At 45.8% G+C, this 24,214-nt stretch overlaps 1 protein-coding gene across 4 annotated transcripts in view; it reads right to left on the bottom strand.

Moving 5' to 3' along the window:
- The window catches only part of LOC121001761 (dentin sialophosphoprotein-like), a 113,337-nt gene extending 91,426 nt beyond the window's left edge, over positions 1 to 21,911 (bottom strand). Inside the window, exon 1 of one of the 4 annotated variants that reach the window (XM_040432968.1) lies at positions 21,796 to 21,911. The gene's annotated coding sequence lies outside the window, so the exon portion shown is untranslated. The remainder of the gene's footprint in view (positions 1 to 21,795) is intronic. The other 3 variants (XM_040432970.1, XM_040432971.1, XM_040432969.1) reach the window with 3 other exon arrangements.
- Between the last annotated feature and the right edge of the window lie 2,303 nt (positions 21,912 to 24,214).

A 24,214-nucleotide genomic window follows, 5' to 3' on the forward strand; every position in this document is an offset into this window, starting at 1 on the left:
TTGTAGAGGACTTATGGCTAGCCTCCTACCCTACGACTATGGCCCCGGGACATGTTGCCCTTCAGGAACAGTGTGACAGAACTGTGCCGCATGTCTGGACTGTTGGTGGGACCGAACGCGGTCAGCGGTGTATGCTAGGGATTCTGTGGAGCTGGAATCGGATGCGCAGATACACGAACGCCGCTCACCCTTACCTTCTTCCATACTGAACTTTCAGCTCCAGAGACTAAGTCCCGTTCGAAGATGGTCGTTTTTCTGCATGAAATTGACCGACCGCACAGCCCAAATCTATGGAACTGTTTTGGGCAGGAAATTGTGCTTGCAGTCGGTCATAAAGGACTTCCACTAAACTTTTGATCCGCTGGAGGGATTTGTGTGATTTTTGGAAGTGTTTATGTTTGATGTATGCCGAGTTTATGGAGATGGGATGTATGGTTTTAAAGTTACAGTGTATGTTTAAAAACTGTATTTTTACTGTCTGTGATAGTTATGTTAATCCATAATTATATCCCAGACAGAAGGGAGGATTTTGTGTATTTGGGTGGTGATTCCTCTCCTATTGTTCCAACATGTGTATTGGGGATTTCCTTTGTCCTGGGAGATAATTGAATTGCTCTTCGGGTGTCTCCAGGGCAGAGAGGAGGAAACCATGATGCATTGTGGGGACCTGCATAAATACCGGCGGGTAGCCCTCAATAAAGAGTTCGGTTCAGTTCATGTTTTTCTAACCCTTCAAAACGGAGCCTCGTCTCGTTATTGGAGGGAATTGCTGTATCACGTTGGGGATTGCTATGCTCTGCATATTCCCTGGAGCAGAGATCTTTCCCACACGGTCCTGAATGCTGGAGGTTCATTCAGGGTGAAAGGAAGACGGCGCGGCTCCAGTTAAGCTACGGCGGTTGTGGAGTCTGCGGAGGTTGTGGTGTCCAGTGCGGTGCTTGTGGTCCTCGGCGCAAGCTAGGAAGCGTCCATTAACGGAAGGGGATCCGTTACATTGGTGGCAGCAGTGGGATGGCTTCCCTAGTGCGAGGAGCAGCATCCTGGGAACACCAAGCAAAACTGGAATATTGGTATAGTCACGTACGGTTTGACGCTATACTGAAGAGGCGGTTGGCTATCTACGGGCCCCTCCTAACAGAGGAACTGGTACCGGAAGTGAGGAGAGAACTGGCGGAGTATCTGCAGCAGGAAGCAGAATATCGGGCAGAGATAGCGAAGTATTCCGTCCCTGCGCCCCAGCAAAAACGTGAGTTACAGGGGGCCGAAGGTGTCGTCCTTCCCCCCCCCAGCGGCAGTGTGTACCCCAGGGGGCCGAAGGTGTCGTCCTTCCCCCCCAGCGGCAGTGTGAACCCCAGGGAGCTGAAGGTGTCCTCCTTCCCCCCCAGCGGCAGTGTGTACCCCAGGGAGCTGAAGGTGTCGTCCTTCCTCCTCAGCAGCAGTGTGTACCCCAGGGGGCCAAAGGTGTCGTCCTTCCCCCCCAGCAGCAGTGTGAACCCCAGGGAGCTGAAGGTGTCCTCCTTCCCCCCCAGCGGCAGTGTGTACCCCAGGGAGCTGAAGGTGTCATCCTTCCTCCCCAGCGGCAGCCTGTGTTTCAGGGAGAGGAGCGAAGCACCCTCTCTCCCCAGCGGCAGCTTACCATAACAAGGGGAGACACCAATCGCCCAGACGGCGCAGATGGGACCGTGGTCTCTGCGCCTGACCTACCGGGATGCTGGACAGCCTGTCCAGATCCCCCACTACCCTCACCAGGACAACAGGAGGAGGGGGTAAGTACAAATTCCCCTCCCCAGTTAACTCCTAACGTGGCCTCAGGGTTAACAGAGGCGATGTTAACCCCTGCCGACTCCCATGTTCCTCTGGCTACTGAGCCGGACTATGGTCTCAGCACACCAGCAGAAGAGCTGGCAGCTGGGCAGAGTGCAGTCGGCCTCTGCCCTCCCTCAAGTCCCCACAGCATGTTGCCCCATCACCACAGCAAAATACCCAGGTGCAGTAACTGTTTCTTGTGGGTGGGTCACCCTTGTACCTGTTTCTTGTGGGTGGGCTACTCGGGCATCTGGTTACTGTGGGTTGGTGGATCGACTAACGGAGGCACTGACCGACAGAAGGTCAGGTGCCTGGTTAGTCTTCCCCCCAAAGGGGAGATGTGTGACAAACTGCCATTTGCCACTGGGCATTGTAGAGGACTTATGGCTAGCCTCCTGCCCTACGACTATGGCCCCGGGACATGTTGCCCTTCAGGAACAGTGTGACAGAACTGTGCCGCATGTCTGGACTGTTGGTGGGACCGAACGCGGTCAGCGGTGTATGCTGGGGATTCTGTGGAGCTGGAATCGGATGCGCAGATACACGAACGCTGCTCACCCTTACCTTCTTCCATACTGAACTTTCAGCTCCAGAGACTAAGTCCCGTTCGAAGATGGTCGTTTTTCTGCATGAAATTGACCGACCGCACAGCCCAAATCTATGGAACTGTTTTGGGCAGGAAATTGTGCTTGCAGTCGGTCATAAAGGACTTCCACTAAACTTTTGATCCGCTGGAGGGATTTGTGTGATTTTTGATGTATGCTGAGTTTAAATATGTAATTTTTATGGAGATGGGATGTATGGTTTTAAAGTTACAGTGTACGTTTAAAAACTGTATTTTTACTGTTTGTGATAGTTATGTTAATCCATAATTATATCCCAGACAGAAGGGAGGATTTTGTGTATTTGGGTGGTGATTCCTCTCCTATTGTTCCAACATGTGTATTGGGGATTTCCTTTGTCCTGGGAGATAATTGAATTGCTCTTCGTGTGTCTCCAGGGCAGAGAGGAGGAAACCATGATGCATTGTGGGGACCTGCATAAATACGGGCGGGTAGCCCTCAATAAAGAGTTTGGTTCAGTTCATGTTTTTCTAACCCTTCAAAACGGAGCCTCGTCTCGTTATTGGAGGGAATTGCTGTATCACGCTGGGGATTGCTATGCTCTGCATATTCCCTGGAGCAGAGATCTTTCCCACGCGGTCCTGAATGCTGGAGGTTCATTCAGGGTGGAAGGAAGACGGCGCGGCTCCAGTTAAGCTACGGCGGTTGTGGAGTCTGCGGAGGTTGTGGTGTCCAGTGCGGTGCTTGTGGTCCTTGGCGCAAGCTAGGAAGCGTCCATTAACGAAAGGGGATCCGTTACAGTTCTGCTGCCTGCAACATCCTCCAGCATGACCGGTTTGGCATTGGGTCAGTAATGGTATAGGGTGGCATTTCTTTGGAGGGCCGCACAGCCCTCCATGTGCTCGCCAGAGGTAGCCTGACTGCCATTAGGTACCGAGATGAGATCCTCAGACCCCCTGTGAGACCATATGCTGGTGCGGTTGGCCCTGGGTTCCTCCTAATGCTAGACCTCCTGTGGCTGGAGTGTGTCAGCAGCTCCTGCAAGACGAAGGCATTGATGCTATGGACTGGCCCGCCCGTTCCCCAGACCTGAATCCAATTGAGCACATCTGGGACATCATGTCTCGCTCTATCCACCAACGTCACGTTGCACCACAGACTGTCCAGGAGTTGGCAGATGCTTTAGTCCAGGTCTGGGAGGAGATCCCTCAGGAGACCGTCCGCCACCTCATCAGGAGCATGCACAGGCGTTGTAGGGAGGTCATACAGGCACGTGGAGGCCACACACACTACTGAGCCTCATTTTGACTTGTTTTAAGGAAATTACATCAAAGTTGGATCAGCCTGTAGTGTGTTTTTCCACTTTAATTTTGAGTGTGACTCCAAATCCAGACCTCCATGGGTTGAAAAATTTGATTTCCATTTTTGAATTTTTGTGTGATTTTGTTGTCAGCACATTCAACTATGTAAAGAACAAAGTATTTCAGAAGAATATTTAATTAACTCAGATCTAGGATGTGTTATTTTTGTGTTCCCTTTATTTTTTTGAGCAGTGTATTTTTCAGCATGACAATAACACGACTCTTAGTTTATAAGCAACATTTCCAGCCAAACTGAGGATGCCATTTGCAATAACTCAATTTCAGAGTAAATAAGCTTAATATATGTAGTGCAACCTCACTAAATTATACTTGTGATACAGAAGCTAAAATGTAGCTGTTTGAATGAGGCGACAGACAAACACAGGTTAGCTCTCTTCCAAAAGTGCCACATAAAGGAAAGGAGTCACCAAAAATTACCTGTCAGTTAAAGGTGTTATCCCATGATATATATATATATATATATATATATATATATATATATATATATATATATATATATATATATATATATCTCTATCAGACATCATATAGTAGATGGAAATCTATTTCTAAGGACTCAAGTGAATGGGTCCGCATCCGTAATGCGGGGTGCACATGGTCAGTGCCACATGTATTGCAGACCCGTCGTATGCAGGCCGCAATACGGCCATGGCGGGGCAACGGCCGTGTGCATGAGCCCTAACAAAGCTAGAACCAGTCATGTACCTGACATGGATCCAGAGATCTCCCCATACATTTCTCTGCTAGATTTATATGAAGCTTGAAGCTCAAGGGGAGTTTCTTCTCTGCTGCAGCTAAGGGGCCATGTCCATGTTCTCCATATCACAATTCAGGGGGAGGCTGGAAGAATGAAACTGAGCATGTGCGACCTGCGATAGGTAGCACCTGAAAACCATTCCAGCAAAATCCACTCTCCAAAAGCCAAATGGTGTTCCTTCTCTTCTGAGCCCTGCCATGTAACCATACAGCAGCTTACATTTTTGTACCCACTTCTTAACTTTATTAAAGGATAGAGCTCAATAATAAAAAGAAAACAAAAAAAACTTTATTTAGATCTCTGATTAAAATATCAGTTTCGAATGGCTGTCTGCCTATTTTACACTGAGCAAAAATATAAACGCAACGCTTCCGGTTTTGCTCCCATTTTGCATGAGCTCAACTCAAAGATCTGAAACATTTTCTACATACACAAAAGACCCATTGCTCTCAAATATTGTTCACAAATCTGTCTAAATCTGCGTTAGCGAGCACTTCTGTCTAATCAGCACCTTGATATGCCACACCTGTGAGGTGGGATGGATTCTCAGCAAAGGAGATGTGCTCACTAACACAGATTTACACAGATTTGTGAACAATATTTAAGAGTAATGGGTCTTGTGTATGTAGAAAATGTTTCAGATCTTTGAGTTCAGCTCATGCAAAATGGGAGCAAAACCGAAAGTGTTGCCTTTATATTTTTGTTGAGTGTATATATAGCAGTGGGAAAGCTTAATATAACCACCAAACACACAATCACACCCTATTCATATCAGGTGTAGGTTGGTGGCTCATTTTTTGTGGTTCCCACTTCTATGAGGGCAAGGGCTATTTGGCACACTTGACCAGTACTTGCCCAATTATGATCAGCTGTGCCTAACTCTGGGCACACTTGAATCAATGGCAGCATAGGTTTGCTACTTGTAACAAGTGTGCCCTGTGTTCAGTCACTATTTAATTAGTCCTCAATACAAATCAGGCTACAAAAAAAAGGTTCACGCAAAGAGGCTATCCTTTGTCCTCTCTTAAGAGGGCATACCAGCATGCAGTTGGTTGCAATAGGGAGAGTCTGTTGTATCCCAAAAAACGGGACACTGATGATGAGCAAATGAGAATTATTGAACATTCAACTTGGCACATAAAGAGGTACGTGAGATACTTCAGGATTCATGGGGTATCCTGAAATCTGAACCGGTTGTGGGAGAGGGGGCAACTTGAGGGACAGATTGATCCATAGTACATTCAGGACCCCACCAATGACCCCTGGCTCCCAAAAAAAACATGTGGCACCTTTAGGTGTGGCAACTGTATTGCATGCAAAGCTATGAAAGGAAATACAGTTATAGGCTCTGTGACGGGATGGAACTACAGTATTAGATCATTCATTGAATGTAAAACGATAGGCGTAGTGTACGTAGCCACCCGCATTTGTCAAAAACAATATGTAGGTAAAACCAAGAGGGAATTTAGAAGACGGATAGTGGAACACCTATCCAACATTACCAAGCAGGACTATAGCACATGTACTGAAACATCATGCAGGAAGGTCTGATTGCATACGTTTAAGGGATTGAACATGTTAAGCCGTCACCAAGAGGAGGGGGCATTGATAACCTTCTGTTACGCAAAGAAGCAGAGTGGACATTTAGACTCCATACTGTAAAACCTAATGGACTAAATGAGTTTATATCATACACCTGCTTGATATGAGAACTAATATGATGGTATCTGTTATAGGGAAGGTGTGTATCCATCTTTAGTGCACTTCCCTAGGCTAGAAATGATGAATATCTAGGAGTCGGGGCTTGTGATGCATGTCCCTCATCCTTATATCTTTATTTCTCTACTTGATGTTTGCAAATTAATGTCGCTGTTTCCAGATGTGGACTGTTTGGTAATTGAGCCACGCTGGATGTGTATACAGTGATATTTTTCGATATTGGACAGTTTATTTCTCCTACATTGGTGTTTACTGCATTTGGGCATTCGGCCACATTTTTAATCAGACTAAGGGCTCGTTCACACGAACGTATTTTGCGTTCCGTATACGGACCGTTTTCTGCATTCCGCACTCTGTGTGCTGTCCGCATCCGTTTGCTCCGTTCCGTGGCCCCGCAAAAATTATGAGTCCTCTCCTATTCTTGACCATTTTGCGGACAAGAATAGGCATTTCTATAATGGGCCTCCTGTTTCGTTCCGCAAATTGCGGAAGGCACACTGGTAGCATCGTTTTTTTGCGGAGCCGCAACTGGCGGAACGCAAAAAACGGCACGGTTGTGTGAACGAGCCCTAAGGCTACATGCACACGACCGTATGTGTTTTGCGGTCAGTATGCCATCAGTTTTTTTGTTTGCGGATCCATTGTAACAATGCCTAAAACGGACAAGAATAGGACATGTTCTATTTTTTTTGCGGGGCTACGGAACGAACATACTGATGTGGACAGCACATGGTGTGCTGGAAGAAAATAGGTTCAGGAGCAGCACAACATGCGGCTTATGTAGAGCAGTGATGGAGATCATGCAGCAGCTGGGCAAGAGATCGCAGATCCAATGCGATCCACAGGAATGTAGAAAAAATAGAAGGCACAGCAGCATGTCCAGCATTTCTTCTTTATTGGTCGATAACTTCACAGCATAGCATAAAAACAATGGCAACGTTTCGGCTAAAAGTAGCCTTTGTCAAGCATATGTTACAACTAAAAGAACCAGCATATAAATCTAAAATACTGGTACCTCCCACAATCATGGTGATCCAATCGACGGCAATATTAAGTGACTCACCTACATACCATCAAATCACAATGCTACTAAACCACACTAATCAGCTAATTCAAATAAGTGTCTGTTGATACAACATGTTCACCTGTATGAAGTGATCGCATGTAGACATCAGCATGGTGGCTGGAGTCCCAATGTAGAAGGTGCGCATGTCCATAGGCGTCATCACAGAGCGGCCGATTCGCATCGCGACGTCGCGCCCACTTGTGACGTAACCATCAGCGTGATAGCTGGCGTCCCAATGTTAAAGGTGCGCATATCCATGCGCGTCATCAGGGAGCGGCCGGCTGGCGTCACGACGCCGCACCTACTTGTGACGTAACAAAATGACGCATAACAGAGGCGGCAGCGTGGTTACCAATAGAATACGTCCGCACCGCTGACGTAAGCAAATGGCGTGCAGGACGTGTTTAGAAAAATACAACCACATAGCCAGGATACTTTATGTAGCGTGATTTTGTTTATAATAGAAAACCACCATGTCGATGTATAGGCGCGTTCCCATCTACGGCCGAATCTTTTTCCGAATGATACAGATTTTTGTGCCAAATTCGAGGCGGTGAGTAACATATACTCTTTTGACCTGATCTTGCTCAATATTGACTATCTATGTAAAGAGGTTGAGAATATCAAGAGGACTGTTGCTGATTTGAATGCACAAATCCAGGTTCCCTTACGTCCTAACCAGTGGCACAAATGGGGTATTCTGCCCCTGTGGACTGGTTAGGACAGGTGGAATTTTAATGAAACAATCAAAAAACACTGGCATGCACACGCCCTCCCTGCCCCCAATAAAGAGGGGTGTGACCCTCCAACCCATGTGTTTTTTTCTGTCCTGCGGACAGGACGGGACGGGAGGTGCACTCCTCCATCCCTGTGGTGGAGAGAGTGTTTGTTTTTTCCCCCCTTTTTTTGTTTAAATCTCGGGGGTCTTTTGTGTTCCCTTGGGAGCGGCTCCGCTCCCCCGGTGCGGCGGAGGATGTCCTCCGGTTTATGCCGCTCTTTGCCGCCCTTGTTGAGAGCCCTGCTACTGTGGGGCTTACCTTTTCTGAGCTGGGTGCTGGAGCAGCGGTGGCGGCGTTCCGCATGTTCGGCCGGGCGCCGCCTTCCTGCGGAAGTGACGTCAGGTGACGTCACTTCCGGGTTTTCGCTCCGGCCGATTGAAGGCAATCCGTGCAGCAAACAGCCCGTTCTCTCTCTGTACCAAAACAGGTAACGATTCGAACGTGGATGAGGATGTTGGGACTAATGTCTTCAACCGCAGAGGCGGTACCTTAGGCATTATGGCACCTACGTCCGCTCCAGTCGGAAGTATTAGCCAAGTTGAATCACAGTCCGGTGGGACTCAATTCCGTGCTCTCCCTGCCTTACAAAGTCCGATCCTCTCTGAGGTGGTGGTCCCACCTCACGGACGGCAAGTCCCTGTTCCAACCCTCTTGGATCATACTTACTTCAGACGCATCCCTAGTAGGCTGGGGTGCGCATCTTCAAGACAAAACAGTCCAGGGAACTTGATCACCTCAGGAGAGGTTATTGTCATCGAATCTCCTGGCGATCAGAGCAATCAGACTAGCTCTTCTTCATTTTGCTCCCATCATGCGAGGGAAGGCAGTGAAGGTACAGTCAGACAGCATGACCGCTGTACTGTATATCAACAAGCAGGGAGGCACGAGGTCACAAAGTCTCCTGAGAGAGATAGCGGTGATTTTGGATTGGGCAGAACTGAACCTCACCCACTTATCAGCCGTTCACATTCGCAGAGTTCACAATGTGATTGCGGATCGTCTGAGCCGAGGTCTTCCAACCGGAGAATGGCCACTTCATCCAGAGGTCTTCAAGGAGATAACGCTCAGGTGGGGCATGCCAGAGATCGATCTCATGGCAACGAGGTTCAACACCAAGGTGGAGAAGTATTGCTCCCTTTACAGGGAGGACAACCCGGTGGCAATAGATGCGCTGTCAATCCCATGGAGGTTCAGGCTGGCCTACATCTTCCCTCCAATTTCCTTGATACCAAGGGTCTTGATGAAAATCAGGCAGGACCAAGCGTCAGTTATCGCCATTATCCCATACTGGCCGAAAAGAGCTTGGTTTACCCAACTCTTACAGATGAGTCGGGGTCAATTTCTGAGGCTTCCCCCAGAGAGAGTACTGGTGTCGGGGGGCACCCAGGTCTCCTCAAATCTTCAAATGTTCAACCTGACGGCCTGGAGGTTGATCAGTCCCTTCCAGGGATAGAAGGGCTATCGGGGTCTGTCTTGAGAACCCTGGAGCACTCCAGATCAGAAGCTACCAATAAGGCCTACTCCAGAATCTGGAAGATCTTTTCATCCTGGTGTACAAGACATCAGCAAAGATCCGCTGAAGCTTCCATCCAGATGATCCTACAATTTCTTCAGGACGGTCTGGACAGGGGGGCTATCACCAGCTACCCTTAAAGTGCAGATTTCAGCAATCTCTGCTTGTCTCAACAGAGCTATTTCTCAAGACCCCCTTATCAAGAGGTTCCTGAAGGGAGCCTCAAGATTAAAGCCTACAGTAATCAGACCTATCCCGGCCTGGGATTTGTCGGTCGTGCTCAGGGGGTTATCATCTCCCCCCTTTGAGCCCCTAGAGGAGGCGGGATTCAGGTTCCTGACCTGGAAGATCACCTTCTTGTTAGCTGTGACCTCTGCAAAACGAGTTGGGGAACTCCAGGCTTTTTCTGCCTTTGAGCCATATACGAAGTTCCTACAGCAGGGCTTGACAAATTTCCTTGGAATCTAGGAGCCAGCTAAAAAAGTTAGGAGCCAGGCGAAGCCGCGTCATAAAGCCCCTAGTAGGTGCCCCCCTCCCACTTCTCCATAGAGCCCCCCAATAATGCTGTATACCATGTTACATATACCGCCGCTCCGTCCCCGGACCCTATTGACTATAATGGGGATGGGGGCGAAGCTCCGGCACAGCATGGCAGTTCGCGGTGAGAGGCCGCCGGACTAAAAAGTTGGACATGCAGTACTTTTAGTCCGGCGGCCTTTCACCATGCACTGCCGTGCTGCGCCGGAGCTCCACCCCCATTATAGTCAATGGGGACGGAGCGGTGGTTCGGCGAAACAGCGGAAGGACGGATCCGACAGGGTGAACAGCCTGCCGGATCCATCCTGCCGCAAGTGTGAAAGTACCCTTAGGCCTTATTCACACGTCCGTTGTTTCTTTCCTGATCTGTTCCGTTTTTTGCGGAACAGATCTGAACCAGATCTGGTCCCATTCATTTTCAATGGGTCCTGAAAAAAAATCAGACATTGAGCTGTCCGTTTTTTTCAGGACCCATTGAAAATGAATGGGTCCGGATCTGTTCCGCAAAAAACGGAACAGATCAGGAAAGAAACAACGGACGTGTGGATAAGGCCTTAGTTATATAGCTACTGAATGAGACAGAATAAGGGATGCCTTTAACATATAGATCTCCTTGAGAAGCCAATTTGATCCTAAAGGGTTAATTCAAACTAATCTAAACTGTCCTGTCACTTCTCTTATCTCTCTGCTCCTGTCCCTTAATCTTATCACTGCTGCAAAAGCATCAGCCACAGCCTCAGTGTAACCTGTTCTAGAGTCTGACTGACTGTTCTTTTAACTTAAAGAATCGAATGAGTCTCTAACTAATCAAATCTTTAGATTCTTTTAACCTGTGACTCATTCGATTCTTTCTTACTTAGACTCCCTGTACTTGTGTCAGTGACTCGGACTCAGAGCTGCTAGTGCTTGCCTTGCCTCAGCGCTGATTGGTTGGTGGGCGGGGAGGGGAGGGGCTGGCAGAAGCAGCTTCCACTCTAGGATCAGATTACACTCCTCCCGAGTCCCTCCCCTCCCTGCTGCCAGCGTCTCTGCTATTGTGTGCTGTGACGGAGCTGCTTCAAACGGTGCTGCCTCATGACAGAACGGCAGCTCCGCACCCATCGCCCGGGCACCTTTGAAAACGGGCTGACAAATACCCAAGCACCAGGACTAAATTCCTGGTCGCCATGGCGACCTGGCGCCTGGGATTTGTCGAGCCCTGTCCTACAGGATCGGGTACTTCTAAAAATTTTACCTACCTTCATCCCAAAGGTTCCTTCCTTTGACAATATCAATCAGGTGATCTCCCTACCAACTTTGGCTCCACCCCCCTCCTCTGAGGAAAGAGGGCTCCATACCCTCGATATTGCGAGATGTCTTAGGATTTACCTGGAATGCTCCAAGGTATTTAGGAAGGATGAAAACCTCCTTATCCTTTTTTCCGGTACCCATAAGGGGAGGAAAGCCTCTAAGCCCTCCATCAGTCGCTGGATTAAAGAGGCAATTCGGGAGTCTTATATGTCTCAGGGCTCCGAGCCCCCTGAATTTGTAAGGGCCCACTCTACTCGAGCAGTGGCCACTTCTTTTGCAGAGAGAAGCTCGATCCCATTGGACGTGATCTGTAAGTCAGCTTCTTGGAGTTCTCACTCCACTTTTATCTCACACTATAGAGTGGATACCAGAATACATAGTTATTCCTCATTTGGCCGGACAGTGTTATCTTCCGCCAGGCATGAGGACCCTCCCATGGGGGTTTCTACTTGCTAAATCCCCATTTGTGCCACTGGTTAGGACGTAAGGGAATCGTTAATTTCTAACAATAATTTGTTTTCCCTTAGTCCCAACAGTGGCACACAAATTCCCTCCCCCTATATTTATTAATGGAGATTATGGTTGTCTACTTGTAATTACACATGGGTTGGAGGGTCACACCCCTCTTTATTGGGGGCAGGGAGGGCGTGTGCATGCCAGTGTTTTTTGATTGTTTCATTAAAATTCCACCTGTCCTAACCAGTCCACAGGGGCAGAATACCCCATTTGTGCCACTGTTAGGACTAAGGGAAAACAAATTATCGTTATAAATTAACGAGTCTTATTAGCGCTGATGAATTTATGGCACATACTGACAAGATTGTGCAACAGGTCCAACGCCACAAAAGTGAAACCGAAAGGGTTAAAAAGGGAAAAATGGCATAGGGATCTTGAGGACTATCAACTGGGGAAAGTGTACAACTGCCGCAATCAACAGTCTCAAGGCAGGCCTAGGAGGAGGCGCAACAAAAGATTTGATCATAGCCATTTTGGTTTTTCCACCTGGAAGCATCATTGGCCTCACAAAAGGGAAACCGCCACCGAATCAAGCGATGCCTATAAGATCAACCAGATGCAACCCGAAGAGATAACACAACTTGTTGTGAACATTTAGTCAGTAACACTCACTCCTGAACAAATACAGGTACTGGCCCGTGGACTCAGTTTCGCTCCCACCATCGAGAGGGACTGGTTTTCTTTAGAGTTAGATTTGCAACGTTTCTTCAGAAATTTACGTTTGAAAAGTTTTTTTGCCTCAAGAAAGACCGATAATAAAATGTCTGTAACTGGTAAAAATTATAACGATGCTTTACTAACATGTAATGAATTTCAACTTAAGAAACCCAGTGTTTTTTCACCTCCTCATACGAATCATGTGGTGGAATCCTATATACACATTGTGCATAGACAGATTGAATCTTTGAAATCCACCTGTCAGGGTAGAAGTAACCTTTCTAAATTAGAGCGTCAGGCCATCACGTCATTGGAAGGGGACACCCGCATTACCATTAAACCTGCTGACAAGGGTGGGGCGGTGGTCGTCATGGACACTGCGATGTATATTGGTGAGATAGATAGACAATTACAAGATTTTGAAGTCTATATGCGATCTGGGGACCCTAAGTGGGATATTATGCGTGACATCGGGGTGATACTAGGGGAAGCACTACAAAACTCAATAATTGATGATGGTTTGTGTCAATACCTTACGGTGCTTCACCCTGTTCACCCCGATGTTATACATACTCCCCAAAATACACAAGAGATTAAGTGACCCACCGGGTCGACCGATTGTTTCCGGTAGGGGCTCAGTCTTTAATCCATTGTCTATTTTTCTCGACAGATTATTGCAGATCCGGGCGACCTCCGCCCCATCCTATGTCAAGGACACTGGGCATTTTCTATCTAAACTACATGAGTTACAACTGCCTGCCCAATTTTTATTGGTCAGTTTTGACGGTGTGTCTTTGTACACATCCATTGACCATGCTTATGGGCTTGGTGTAGTCGATGTGGCCCAACATGGGACTCTCCCCGGGGGTGTGCCGGTTTGTCCTCCGTCTCTTGGAGGTGGTCCTGAGGAGGAGTTATTTCCTCTTCGGGGACACCTTCTATCAGCAACAGCGGGGCGTGGCCATGGGGTCCAATATGGCCCCAACTTACGCTAACATCTTCATGGCCGAGGTGGAGGACAGACTGGTATACCATTCACCTTTTTTTTGGGAGGGTCCTGTGTTGGTGGAGCTACATCGACGACATCTTTATGATCTGGACAGGTACAACGGATGAGTTGGATGAGTTCCACTCACATTTAAAAGAGGGTGTTCCAGGACTGCAGTTCACAGTTACGTCTTCAACTAGTGAATTGCAGTTCCTTGATGTACGGGTTTATGTGATGGAGGGTCTTTTAGCTACGGACCTCTATCAGAAACCCACTGATAGAAATACTCTCCTTATGCATGATAGCTATCACCCACGTAAAATGCTTGATTCCATTCCCTGGAGTCAACTATTAAGGGTTAGAAGAATTGTCTCTGATGAAAATGTGTGCACACAGAGGGTGGATGCCATGTGTAAACGTTTTGTTGAACGTGGCTACCCAAAGACCCTACTCGATAGAACTAAAACACAAAGTTAAGTTGGTTGGCAGAGACTCTGCACTTCAGAAATCTACAAAAGCCAGATCCGTAGCTAGGGTTCCTTTTGTCTCCATCTTCGGCCGGGACAGTGGTGATATTGCCCACGTCCTTAGAAAGGAATGGCACATACTCCAAAGGGGGTTGCCGGAGATTGAAGAATTCAAGTCCCCGCCGATGATGGCATACAGGAGGAACCCTAGCCTACGGGATAAATTGGTTAAGACCGATGTTGGTGACCAGTCTAGGACTGTACAAAAATTGCTTGCTCCACGTAAAAATGGCACCTATCCATGTTTATCTTGCTGCAACTGCGGAAGTCCGGGAACGTATTAATAAGCACAAAAGCACTATTCGCAAGAAGAACATGGATAAGCCAGTTGCGAAACATTTCGTCGAGGCAGGACATTCTGTGAACCAACTACGCTTCAGGGTGATAGACAGTGTGGGTTTCCTACGGAGAGGGGGTGACAAGGATGCGATATTGAGAAAAAAGGAACTCAAATGGATCTATACGCTGAGGTCCTTACAACCGTTTGGGCTCAATCTTGAGTTCAATGTGGCAGGAATCAGCTAGACTCATCTGTTATATAACATTGTTTTTATGTTAACATAGTACATAGTAACATAGTACGTAAGGCCGAAAAAAGACATTTGTCCATCCAGTTCGGCCCGTCATCCTACAAGTTGATCCAGAGGAAGGCAAAAAAACCCTGTGAGGTAGAAGCCAATTTTCCTCACTTTAGGGGAATAAAAAATTCCTTCCCGACTCCAATCAGGCAATCAGAATAACTCCCTGGATCAACGACCCCTCTCTAGTAGCTATAGCCTGTAATATTATTACACTCCAGAAATACATCCAGGCCCCTCTTGAATTCCTTTATTGTACTCACCATCACCACCTCCTCAGGCAGAGAGTTCCATAGTCTCACTGCTCTTACCGTAAAGAATCCTCTTCTATGTTTGTGTACAAACGTTCTTTCCTCCTGACGCAGAGAATGTCCCCTCGTCACATTCATAGTCCTGGGGATAAATAGATGATGGGATAGATCTCTGTACTGACCCCTGATATATTTATACATATTAATTAGATCTCCCCTCAGTCGTCTTTTTTCTAAAGTGAATAACCCTAATTTTGATAATCTTTCAGGGTACTGTAGTTGCCCCATTCCAGTTATTACTTTAGTTGCCCTCCTCTGGACCCTCTCCAGCTCTGCTATGTCTGCCTTGTTTACAGGAGCCCAGAACTGTACACAGTACTCCATGTGTGGTCTGACCAGTGATTTGTAAAGTAGTAGGAATATGTTCTCATCACGGGCATCTATGCCCCTTTTGATGCAACCCATTATCTTATTGGCCTTGGCAGCCGCTGCCTGACACTGTTTTTTGCAGCTTAGTTTGCTGTTTATTAAAATTCCTAGATCCTTTTCCATGTCAGTGTTACCGAGTGTTTTACCATTTAGTATGTACGGGTGACTTGCATTATTCCTTCCCATGTGCATAACTTTACATTTCTCAGTGTTAAACCTCATCTGCCACTTATCTGCCCAAGCCTCCAATCTATCCAGATCCCTCTGTAGTAGTATACTGTCCTCTTCAGTGTTAATTACTTTACACAGTTTAGTGTCATCTGCGAAAATTGATATTTTACTATGCAAGCCTTCTACAAGATCATTAATAAATATATTGAAGAGAATAGGGCCCAATACTGACCCCTGAGGTACTCCACTAGTGACAGTGACCCAATCTGAGTATGTACCGTTAATAACCACCCTCTGTTTTCTATCATTGAGCCAGTTACTTACCCACTTACAGACGTTTTCTCCGAGTCCGAGCATTCTCATTTTATATACTAACCTTTTATGAGGTACAGTGTCAAATGCTTTGGAGAAGTCCAGATACACGACATCCATTGATTCGCCGCTGTCAAGTCTAGTACTTACCTCCTCATAGAAACTGATTAAATTAGTTTGACATGACCGATCCCTCACGAAGCCATGCTGATATGGCGTTATTTGCTTATTTCCCATAAGATGCTCTAACATAGCATCTCTCAGAAAACCTTCAAACAGTTTACCCACAACAGATGTTAAACTTACCGGCCTATAGTTTCCAGGCTCTGTTTTTGGACCCTTTTTAAATATTGGCACCACATTTGCCATGCGCCAATCCTGTGGGACATTCCCTGTCAGTACAGAGTCCGCAAATATCAGAAATAAGGGTCTGGCTATGACATTACTTAATTCCCTTAGGATACGGGGGTGTATGCCATCCGGTCCTGGCGATTTGTCTATTTTGATTTTTTTAAGTCGCTGTTGTACTTCTTCCTGGGTCAGACAGGACACTTTTAATGGGGAATTTATTTCAGCATTCAGCATTTCATCTGACAGTTTATTTTCCTCAGTGAATACATTGGAGAAAAAAATATTTAACAGCTTTGCTTTCTCCTCGTCGCTCTCTGCGACTCCCCCCTCATTACTCTTTAAAGGGCCGACACCTTCAGATTTATACTTTTTAACATTTATATAATTGAAGAACATTTTAGGGTTAGTTTTACTCTGTTTGGCAATTAATCTCTCGGTCTCTAGTTTGGCCGCTTTTATTTGTTTTTTACATGTTCTGTTTTTTTCCTTATAGTTTTTCAGTGCTTCCGTGCTACCCTCCTGTTTTAAGGTTTTATATGCTTTCTTTTTGTCATTTATTGCTTTCTTTACAGTTCTGTTTATCCACATTGGTTTCTTTTTGTTCCTTAACCTTTTATTCCCATACGGTATGTACCTCTCACAATGAGATTTTAGGATGTTTTTAAAGATATCCCATTTTTTGGCTGTATTTTTATTTTTGAGGACTTTGTCCCAGTTAGTTAGGCCTATGGCCTCTCTTAGTTGGCTAAATTTAGCTTTTTTGAAGTTTGGTATTTTTGTTTCTCCCTGTAGAAACGCTCTTTTGAATGATAATTGGAAGGTTATTACTTTATGGTCACTATTTCCCAGGTGTCCCCCAACCTGCACGTCTGTTGTTCTGTCAGGTCTATTGGTTAATATTAAGTCCAGTATGGCCGTCCCTCTAGTCGGGTCCTGAACCAGTTGGGAGAGATAATGGTCTTTGGTTATTGCCAAGAATCTGTTTCCTTTATGAGATATACAAGTTTCAGTTTCCCAGTCTATATCTGGGTAGTTGAAGTCCCCCATAATAACCAACTCATTATGATTTGCCGCCTTGTCTATCTCGTTTAGTAGTAGATTTTCTGTGGACTCTGGTATATTAGGTGGTTTATAGTAGACTCCTATTAGTAATTTATTGTTGTTTTTAGCTCCATGTATCTCTACCCACAGTGACTCCACATGTTCATGTCCATCACTTATATCTTCACGGAGTGTGGGCTTTAGACAAGATTTTACATAAAGGCAGACCCCTCCACCTCTCCGGTTTTGACGATCCTTTCTGAACAGACTGTAACCTTGTACATTAACTGCCCAGTCATAGCTATCATCCAGCCATGTCTCAGTTATTCCCACTATGTCATAGTCCTCCTCACACATCACTAATTCCAGTTCACCAGTTTTATTAGTCAGACTTCTGGCATTAGTATACATACATATGAGAGGTTTATGTATATTTTTTACCCTACACCTTTCCTTCTGAACTGTTCTTGTCCCTCCTTCCATTTCTCCCCCAGTCCCACTACCTTGCCCCCGGTCTCTATCTGCACTATCTTCCCCTTCTATAGTGTAATTACCCTCCCCCCCAGTCCCTAGTTTAAACACTCCTCCAACCTTCTAGCCATCTTCTTCCCCAACACAGCTGCTCCTTTATAATAATTTAAATATACCACATTGAGTAATGGCATGACAGTTGTTACACACCTATTTAGTCACTTGTTTAAATGAGTTGTTTTTTAACTTGATGAATCTTCATAGATGATGCTACATATCATTTTTTGTACCCATGTTCATTTCTATGTGATTTGATTGAGATCGTTAGTGTTAGAAAACCACCATGTCGATGTATAGGCGCGATCCTATTATAAACAAAATCACGCTACATAATGTATCCTGGCTATGTGGTTGTATTTTTCTAAACACATGTCCTGCACGCCGCTTGCTTACGTCAGCTGTGCGGACGCATTCTATTGGTAACCACGCTGCCTCCTCTGTTATGGGTCATTTTGTTACGTCACGAGTAGGTGCGGCGTCGTGACGCCAGCCGGCCGCTCCCTGATGACGCGCATGGATATGCGCACCTTTAACATTGGGACGCCAGCTATCACGCTGATGGTTACGTTATAGCTGAAATGAATGGGTCCGCATCCTATCCACACAAAAAAACGGAATGGACATGGAAACAAAATACATTCGTGTGCATGAGGCCTAAATGTGTACACACCATGTTATAGGTATACACTATCATTTCTAACAATGCCCCTGATCCATTTCTCTTATATTGGTGTTTACTGTATTTGTGTATTAGGTCATATCTTGACCATGCTAAATGTATATACACCATGTGCACACACTATGTTAGGCTAGTTTCACACTAGCAGCAAGGAACCCTGGTAGGCTGTTCCGGCGGGTGAACAGCTTGTCGGACCCGAGCTAAAGCTAGTGCACGCGTGCCCCCGGACTGCCGCTCCTGCCCCTTTGTCTATAATGGGGGCGGGCCAGAGTTCCGGCGGCAGCACGGCAAACATGCAGAGAGGCGGCCGGAATAAAAGTACATGTCCAGGGGCATGCGGCAGCACGGATCCGACAGTCTGTTCACCCGCCGAAACTGCTTGCCACTAGTGTTTAAGTACCCTTAGATGTATACATACTACCAATTTTAACGACCTCCCTTATTTTAGAGAGGTAGTATATGTAGCTATGTCACCACAGGGTATATTGATTATTCACTGGGCGGCATGCTCTCAAGTAATGAATACATTACATTATAAAAATACATAATAATACATTATACAGCAGCAGTTTTTTTTCCACTGTATAACTATTATATCTATTCTTACCCTCCGGCACCTAGCGCTTACAAAGGCAGCAGGAGGAGGAGGAGCACTGCTGTGTGGCTCCGCTGGAGGGAGTGTCTTCTTGCTTATAAGGAGCAGCATAAGGCGGCCACGCTACGGACGTCATAGTGCCGGTGGCTACACTAAGCAGCACGCACCACATCCGAGGCGTGCAGCGCCCGATTAGTTTTTTTTTGCTTTACTACACGCTCCGACTCCTGATGAATTACTGGCAGAGTCCTTTCTATCAGGCTCCCAATACCTGATACCATTGGTCTCCCTTTCAAAGGGGAAACCCCCTTCTGTATTCTTGGGTAAACTGTAAAAAGATGGCAATACCGGATGTTTCGGCAACAAAAATGCATATTCAGCTTCACTAATCAGACACTGTTGCCTAGCCCTGTCCAAAATTTGGAGGACGCGGGTAAGGCTACTTTCACACTGGCGTTTCTGGGTCCACTTGTGAGATCGGTTTCAGGGCTCTCACAAGTGGCCCAAAACGGATCAGTTCAGCCCCAATGCATTCTGAATGGATAAGGATCCGTTGAGAATGCATCAGTTTGCCTCCGTTCAACCTCCATTCCGCTCTGGAGGCAGATACCAAAACACTGCTTTTGGAAAGGCAACAACACTTCAGTGAGCACCGCAGGCTTCTCGGTGCTTACCAAGCACAGCACCGTACATTGTATAGCAGCTGTGCTTGGTATTGTGCTCAGCCCCCAAGAAGTGAACGTGGCTGAGCGCAATACCAAGCACAGCTGCTATACAATGTACGGTGCTGTGCTTGGTAAGCAGAGAAGGCTGCTACACCTAGAGACTCTGCTCTCTCTGCAACTGCTGAGCCCCCAACATTTTTATTGACAGGGCCAGGCAGTGAACTCATTACTTGGTCCTATCAAAGTGGAGAGGACGCAGCAGCTGCAGAGAGAACAAATCCTTTAGGTGTAACAGGAACGCCCCCGTTGCTCCTAGAGGCTCATTTGCATACATTAAACCATTTTTCTCAGCACTATGGGCACATATGAACAGGAGATCAACACAGATGCCTTCAGCTGCCAAGTACACATGTAACAGGTCAGCCAGTTTCATAGGTGCAAATCACTAAAAATAACTGATGCGTTTTTTTGAGCATCAGTTATGATCAGTTTGTGTCACTTCCTGCATGCAGTACTTTTTCTCCCGGCAAAAATAACAGAAGTGACACAAACTGATCAGAACTGATGCTGAAAAAAAAACGCATCAGTTATTTTTAGTGAAAACTGAGCATAACAAACAGATCCCTTTTTTTCTGTTCTTCTGACAGATCATAGAAAGCTAAATGGTGATGTGAACACGGCCTAAACATATCATGAAGTACAATGTGTTACAAAAAACACTCAGAATGGCTTGGATAAGTAAAAGCGTTACAAGGTTATCATCACATCTTTGTATGCAGATTAGGCCCGCTGTCATTTAACGGGGCTAATCCTTGGTTTTTCTGTGCACAGTCTCAGAAGGTAACAAGATAGATAATTACTTCCTGCGGCACCAGAAGCCTGTCCTGAAACCGTTCTCTACATGTGGACAGGGGTTACAGAAAGCCGTCTCTTCATGTCACAAGCACATGCATTGGATATTATGAATTGCACGCGGATTTAAAGGGGTTGTCCGCGCTTTTAATTTTGATGACCTATCCTCAGAATAAGTCATCAATGTCAGTTCGGCGGGGGGTACGACATCCGGCACCCCCACTGATCAGCTGTATGAAGAGACGGCCAGCACAGTGTGCATGTCCGTTCCGTTTTTTTTTTTGCTTATTGGATGCCTTCCCATTCATTTCAATGGGTCAGCAAAAAATGCTGACAGCACACCGTGTGCTGTCCGTATCCGTGTGTTCGTTGCATAGTCCTGCAAAAAAATTAGAGCATGTCCTATTCTTGTCCGTTTTGCCAAAAGATCATCCATGTTTTTTGCGGATCAGTGTTTTGCGGAACGCAAAAAACATATACGATCGTGTGAATTTAGCCTAGGTGTGGAATCTTTGTGAAAGCCTACAAGTGTGAACATAACCTTAGGGTTAAATTAAACCTGCACGAGTCAGGATATGGCTATACGATCACGCAAAATTGTATGTAATGAATTTCAAGGGCGTTTGCTGTGTCTTGCGACAGTCATGAAAAATCCAGCCATGCTGGATTTTGTGTCACAAGCCATGCGCTCCTTATACTCCATAGACTTCAATGCAAGATGTACGCAACAGGCAACTCGTCTGCGTTTTCAATCAAGTCGCAGCTCTAAAACAGTCGCAAATATCCTGGTGTCACTCAAATTTTTGGCGACTTGCTGTCACCTGACACGTTGCCAAACCCTTAGCTGTGGATTTTGGTGCAGAACACATCAGGCATGCAGATTGGTCTGTGGTATAACATGACACTGTGTGTGAATTCACCCTTACAGAAAGGATGAGGTAAAATTTAGGGTTCCCCTCTGGTATTAGGGAGGAATTACAGCTGCAAATAATTAAGAGAAAGAACTAAGTGCACAACTATTAAATATGAACTGTACACCATATTTTCTGTCATTTGTACATGGGATAGATCACTGGAGCCATCGAGAGACATAAGGACAACTCACATTGACATTACACACAGAGGCCAGTCAACCCAAACATGGAACTAAAGCTACTCTCTCTCTAGTGGCCCTAAGCCCCTCACTTTTTTCCCGCTGCACAAAGGGCTCATACAGATACACATCCCCTGAACGACTCACCTACATCAACAGCACTTCGGCCAACTACAGCTAAAAAATGTTCGTCATAATAAAGATACCGCCTCTGTTTCGTCCACCATAGAGGCTGAGCCAATAAAACGTATCCTAACGCCTAAATACACGTGGTCTCCGAAAAAATGGCCGACCTAATATGCGACTGGAACGTTCAACCAATCATTTGACTGCATCAATCCGAAACTAGAGGTAAATGTGCTTCAGGAGGAAATCACGTGATAAGCGAGAACGTCCGGTGTGGTGTATGGGTAGTGTCTAAGGACCTTCTGACGACACGGGGTCATGTGACATTGGAAGCTGAGTTGAGTGACGTTACATTTGATACCTTCGATGTAAAATAGGAAAAGTTTGCGCGCCTGCACCCGGTCGTAGGTACAGGAAATAGCCCGCTGTACAGGAGCCAGGAAGGACCTTTTGCCCCCTAGTGGTCAGGTCCTGAACAGAGGTAGTATTTAGCCAGCTCACCTCCATGCTGCAGAAGGATGATGGAAAGCAGTAAGTTCTACAGAAAGCTATTTCCCATCATCTCTAGTGACCATATTTCCCCCCATGTCCTGAGCTATAATAGTATTTAGCAGCTTTGCAGTGACTTGGCTAAGGCTACTTTACACTAGCGTTTTTTTTCCGGGACAGTTTTATCCTAATGCATTCTGAATGGAGAGCAATCCGTTAAGGATGCATCAGGATGTCTTCAGTTCAGTCACTGTATGGTTTTTGGACAGAGGAAATACCGCAGCATGCTGCAGTATTTTCTTTGTCCATAATTTGGGAACACATGTGAAAAAGATAAATACCGTATCCGTTTTTCCGGATGACAACCGCAGTGACGGATCCGGTATTGCAATACATTTGTGAGATGGATCCGTCTACAAATGGTATCCGTTTGCATACAGATTGCAGGATCCGGCAGGCAGTTCCGGCGACGCTGGTGTGAAAGTACCCTAAATCCCATGTTCTGTAAGGACCTGCTCGGAAAAATTGCAGAAGCTTTTTGTCATGAGTACATTTACTTTTATACAATAAAGTCATACAGACGATAGGTAGAAAATATGTTTTTTATGTTTTTGCCTCACAACTGTTTAAACAATAATGCAAACAAGAAAAAAATATATATAAAGATAGAAATGCAAACAAAAAAGAGATAGAATTTAAAATAAAATATATATAAATAGTTCACCACTGCGTTTTACATCTTCTAGCAGCGTCGCAGACCTCCGTGTGAAGTGGGTTCCATTCACATCAAACAACAGTTTTTTCAACAAAGGGGTTGCGCTGCCTCACATAGGCTGTGGCTTCTGAGTGATGGTGGGGATATCGCAGTTCTTTTCAATGAAGCCGAACACCTCGGTTCCAACAGAAGATAGTTCTTGCCGCAGAACGACCCTTCTGTGGATATTAGAGGTTGGAGCCCTGGGCGGTTCTGTGAACACGGACGATTTTATGTTTGCTCAAATGCCTGTTGATCTTATACTTTTGTGAATATAATAAAACCTGTTGATATATGAAAAATTGGTGGACCTTCACTATGTGCTCCAACCTCTAATATCCACAGAAGGGTCGTTCCGGGGCAAGAACTATCTTCTGGATGTACGGCCTGGGCCCAGATGATAGTCCAGTAGTCCAGGTAAACCTGGTTACTGGAAAATTGATTTTTTTTTTTCCGATGAGTGAAAAGTTGCACAATGCATATTTGCCAGCACAGTGTGGGTCAGTGCTTAGCTCTGGTGGTCCTAGGTTCAAATTCAACCAAAGACAACATCTGCGTGTAGTATGTATGTTCACCATGTGATAGGGCAACACATGGACAAGAACCATCAGTGATTTTGAACCAAAACCAGGTGCAGCTCTAAACACAGAACAGGAACAGATCTTTCCCTTATACCTTATGTCTGTGGAACCTCCAATCCTGGTTTTGGAAATCACTGACCAAAACACTGATGTGTGAATGAGGCATTACTCTGTGTATCGAGAAAATTTCTAGCCAACTAACATAGAAAGGACCCTTTCCATGGCTTATATACTAGGGTGGTCCTTTTCAGTGATGGGATCCAGTCAACTAAGATAGAAATTACTATTTTGCATACTCCAGAAGGACCATTTCCTTGTCTTATCCGCTAGGGTGGTCATTTTCAGTTATGGGATCCAGCCAAAATGACTAATTCCCATAGTCCAGAAATACCTTTTTGAAAAAGTTTCCTACTAGGATGGTCCTTTTCAGTGATGGGATCTAGCCACAGGCAGACTGGGAAATTTTAGGCCCTGGAAAAAAAAACTAAAAGTGACCCCGTGTTGGAGGTAAGTTTAAATAACAGAAGGCAGGGCAGAACACGTAGGCATAGACAGCAGAAGTTGTCATGGCCACTAGTACCTAAATATAGCACAAAATACAGTCCCAGCAAAAAAC

Source organism: Bufo bufo, chromosome 5 (genome assembly GCF_905171765.1).
Source record: "Bufo bufo chromosome 5, aBufBuf1.1, whole genome shotgun sequence".
Taxonomy (NCBI): domain Eukaryota; kingdom Metazoa; phylum Chordata; class Amphibia; order Anura; family Bufonidae; genus Bufo; species Bufo bufo.